Source organism: Lutra lutra, chromosome X (assembly GCF_902655055.1).
Source record: "Lutra lutra chromosome X, mLutLut1.2, whole genome shotgun sequence".
NCBI lineage: Eukaryota > Metazoa > Chordata > Mammalia > Carnivora > Mustelidae > Lutra > Lutra lutra.
This window is the reverse complement of record NC_062296.1, coordinates 19,603,208-19,608,167: the sequence shown is the minus strand read 5'-3', so window position 1 is coordinate 19,608,167 and position 4,960 is coordinate 19,603,208. Positions and strand designations below refer to the sequence as shown.

The 4,960-nt window shown below is 40.0% G+C and overlaps 1 pseudogene; it reads right to left on the bottom strand.

Moving 5' to 3' along the window:
• Positions 1-576: 576 nt before the first annotated feature.
• On the bottom strand, positions 577-1,671 carry LOC125091429 (olfactory receptor 1052-like; annotated as a pseudogene).
• Between the last annotated feature and the right edge of the window lie 3,289 nt (positions 1,672-4,960).

Sequence of the window (4,960 nt, the reverse complement as noted above, 5' to 3'; positions counted from 1 at the left end):
ACATTTTATAGCCTCACAGCAGTAGTGATGGTGCAGCATTTGGAAAACACACATTCAGGAGTCTTCTGAAAGTCATCCTTTCATGAGGATGAAAGATATGGACTGAACTTAATTCAGCCTAAGGGATACCAAGTAAATCCTCCATATAAATACATGAATAGTAAAGCAAAAGTATTTGCATCTCAGTTGCCATTTATATTTTCTTCTATAATTTATAGTCAAATTACACTATTTTCTAACCTTGTTATCATGGAATTATTTAAACTTATGACTGGGGTTACACCAGTTCACAACTCAAATTGACATATTCATATCTGCATTCATATTTCCCTCTTTTAAAACATTTCTTATCAGACAGTTGCTTCAGAAAATACACATTGTTTTGGCCATATAACTTCTTATTGTGTTGCTGTTTATCTAAACAACTACTTCTAAACTCTTAGCCAGAGCAATTCAATTGTTCTTAACATGGCTTCATTTGCAGGCAAGGAAAACACTGTAAATAGAACTGTAAGCAAGTCTTCATAGAACATGTTACATTCTTGAGACACAAAATGGAAGATTAGGGACTCTGCTTCAATATTTAACTTTCACTTCCTGGTTTCTCAAACTTAAGAGTATTTAACATGGGGATTAACATTGTATAAAACACTGAAACCATCTGATTTCCTGCCTGGGATCCATGTTGAGAGGGCTGCAAGTTAAATACACATAGTTGTTCCATAATATAGGTCAACAGCAGTCATGTGGGAATCACACATAGAGAAAGCATTTCTTTGCTAGAAGCTGAAGGAATTCCCAGGATCGTCTTGAGGACAGACACATAGGCGACAAGGATCACCACAATGGAGGTGACCAGGGTGAATCCCCCACAGCCAACAACCAGTATCTGGGTGACCCAGGGGTCTGAGCAAGCCAGTACCAATAGTGGAGGAATGTCACAGAAGAAGTGGGGAAGGACACGTGGTTGACAGAATGATAGTTGTGTGATGGAAGTTGTCACAGAAACCATGTTAACTAATCCCCCAAAGTAGCATCCTGCTATCATGAGAAGACAACAGACTCTAGACATGGTGATAGGAGAGAGCAGTGGGTGACAGGTGGCAGTATAGTGGTCATAAGCCATGGAAGCCAAAAGGTTGCATTCAGCAGAGGCAAAGACTATGAACAAGCCCATTTGAGTTATGCATCCAAGGAAAGAAACGGCCTACAATTTAGATAACAAATTTGCTAAAGTCTTTGGGATTGTAATGGAAGAGAAACAGACATCAAGAAGGGAAAGGGGTGCCTGGGTGGCTTAGTGGGTTAAAGCCTCTGTCTTCGGCTCAGGTGATGATCCCAGGGTCCTGGGATCAAGCCCCACATCGGGCTTTCTGCTCAGCGGGGAGACTGCTTCCTCCTCTCTCTCTGTCTGACTCTGCCTACTTGTGATCTCTGTCTGTCAAATAAATAAATAAAATCTCTAAAAAAAAGGGGGATAGGTTAGAGGAAAAAAAAGTGCATGGAAGTATGGAGGCAGGGACTGACTCTGATCAGGATTACCAGGCCTAGATTCCCCAACACAGTGACAATATAAATGATAAGGAAGACTCCAAATAGCAGGACTCCAAGCTGAGGGTTGTCTGCCATGCCAAGAAGGATGAAGTCAGTCACCATGAATGAATTCTCCATCCACACAAGCTGGATATTATTCTTGACCAGTTAAGAGCTCTTTAGACATGCTTTAGTTGAGGAAATAATGGGAAACTGGTAGATATGGGTAAATCAGTCCCACCCAAAACATATCAATCCACAACACTCTCCAGCCCTTCCCCTCATCTATATTCTCACTTTATTTTTTAATATTTTATTTTATTTTTTCAGTGTTCCAGGATTCATTGTTTATGCACCACGCCCAGTGCGCCATGCAAAACGTGCCCTCCTTAATACCCACCACCAGGCTCACCACCCCCACCCTCTTCCCCTCCAAAACCCTGTTTGTTTCTCAAAGTCTACAGTCTCTCATGCTTCAGTTCCCCCTCCAATTTCCTTCAATTCATTTATCCTTTCCTTCTCCTAATGTCCTCCATGTTATTCCTCAGGCTCCACAAGTAAAACCATATGATAATTGACTCTCTCTGCTTGACTTATTTCACTCAGCATAATCTCCTCCAGTCCCATCCATGTTGATACAAAAGTTGGGTATTCATCCTTTCTGATGGAGGCATAATATTCCATTGTATATATGGACCATATCTTCTTTATCCATTCGTCTGTTGAAAGGCATCTTGGCTCTTTCCACAGTTTGGCGACTGTGGCCATTGCTACTATGAACACTGGGGTACAGATGGCCCTTTCTTTAACTACATCTGTATCTTTGGGGTAATCTTTGGAAGATACCCAGTGAACTACATAAACAGACAACTCTCCCCCTTCAGTAATTGTGACATTATTTCTGAAACAGTGGAAGTCATCAATACTTACTATTCTGCTTGAACAGTAGAGGGTTTTCTAGAACCTTGATCATTTCTTCACCAGAGATTGTTGCAGAATCAGAATGCCCCTTAATGGCCATCAGAAACCTAACCCAAGTCTGAAGGTACCATCTGGATCCCGTGAATGAAAAACAAAAGGATTCATGCAGCTCCTGACTGATCATAAGCTTACTGATTCCTTTAACCATGTTTGGGGCAAAGGCAATGCAGCTGTGCAAAACCAAATATGAATTCCACAAAGACTTGTTGGTTCCACAAACCCTTGTTGGTCAGGTCCATCTAAGCAAAGGGCCAGGTCACAAAATGGTTGGAGTTAGATGGTGCTAAGGCTGAGTGCATGGACTCTCTCTCTCTCTATTGCAGTCACAGGGTATCTCTAATGGTGGCTTACTGCCTGATGCAAATGCCTGGATTTTGCCCTGGATGAAGCACCAGACAAGAGAAGGCATAAGTCCTTGCAGCTCCATCTCCATCTATAAACTCTAAACTAAGTTAGAGTCCCTGTGTTTCACTGGATGGTCATCAGTGAGGGGTGTCCAGAAGGGATACCTGTATTTAGTGAAATGGTGGAGAAGCAGACCTTGGAGGGCTCTCCCAACTTTGATTAAAAAGAAAAACATGTGTGAGACAACTTGGTGGCTCAATCAGTTAGGCAACCAACTCTTGATTTTGATTCAGGTCATGATCTCAGGGTCCTGGGAGTGAGCCCTGTGTTGGCTTCACACTCAGTGGGGAGTCTACTTGAGGATTCTCCCTCTCCCTCTCCCTCTCTCTCTGTCCCTCCCCTCTCAAATAAAAAAAATCAAAAAAAAAAAAAAAAAAAAAACAAAGAAAAGAAAAAGAAGAAAGACATGTGTGATTCAAATCACCAGAAAATACAGGTTCTTTATTTGGTATAGTAGTTAAGATGCCCAATCCTGGAGCCATATGGACCTATTTGAATCCTAGCATAGGATATCACTGGTTCTGTGACTTAGGACTTAACCTATCTAAGCTTTAGTTTACTAATCTGTAAAAGAAGGACACTATATGATCTATGTCATGGGGCACTAGTAAAGAATAAATGAAATATTGTAAGTAAAGCACTCAGCACATATCAGGTGCTCACTGAATTCTACTTTCTTCATTCTTTCATGAGCACATTTACCTCTGCATTCATTATTTTTTTCACTTTGTTTCACCAAATGCAAGTGGAGATATTGTATGTGTACACTACTACCATTTTAGATCAACAGAAGTGAATTCTAGAAAGACTGGCTAAAATATAATTTTCAATGCTCCACTCTCTAACCATCTCTCAGACCACACATACATGCACACATGCACACATGCACTCTCACACACACTTTGACCAGAGCAGATGAAAGAAGCATTTTTTACTTGTGGTAATAATTCACTCTTATTGCTCTATCTTAACTATTGGAGTTGATTTCTGCTGCTGCTGCTGCTACTGCTGCTACTGTTGCTGCTGCTCAGAACAGCAGCCTGCCCAAGGGAACACTGAATAACTTAAGCCTCTAAATATGGAGATGAGAAGAGAAAATACTGGGATGAATGCAGGTAATGGAAAAAACACTGTTTTCAGTGACGAAAGACATGAGTTCTAGTCCTGGCACTAATTTGTATTGTTTTTCCATGGAGAATCCACATAACCTCTTCCAGCCCCTTATTTTCTCATCTTGAAAATGGAAAAAAACAATACCCACTATGCCTCTTTTTTTGGGTTGGCAGGAAGATCAAATAAGATAATGAATGTGAAAGCACTCTGTAAACTCTGAATGGTGATACAATACACATGGAACGGATCCCTATTATTATTCCATCATGGAAGGTGGGAGAGGGAGGAGGAATGCATCAATATGATCATTTTCTGCTGTGTGCTCCAGTTCCTGCTTACAGAGCTGCACTCTTTGCCCTCCCACTCAGCCCCCTACACACACATCATCTGCTCTGCCTCTCTACTGTGAAAGTTTCAGCCTGTGAAGATTTAAACAAACAGCTCTTGACTGCTCACGTACCTTGAATCATAAAAAAGACAGGTTTTCAATGTTAGCTTCATGTTATTGTATCATTTTTAAAATTTTCCCATTTTAGGATAAATTTGTTCCTTGACATGTGCATGTACTGCAGGCATTCAATAAATATTAGTTGAATGGATAAATGACTATTATTCTTTAGAACATGACAAAATCTTTTTTTCCTTAAAATAAGATTGAATTGCTTTCTCCTCCCAAAGGAAATAACCATAAAAAATTAAGACTTTATTAAGGAAATGATTTTATATAACCCATCTACACATGCCACTGCATGTGTCAATATTGCATCCAGAATTGGCGTATTATTAACTTGGCCAATGTGTCTTGTATATCTACTTACTGGAAATAATCAGGCACTCTTTTATTTGTTGAAGAAATAAACTTTTATGTTTAAAAAGTGCATTAATGCCTTTATCCTTAAAGGCATGTAAATTTACAGTAATGGTTCTT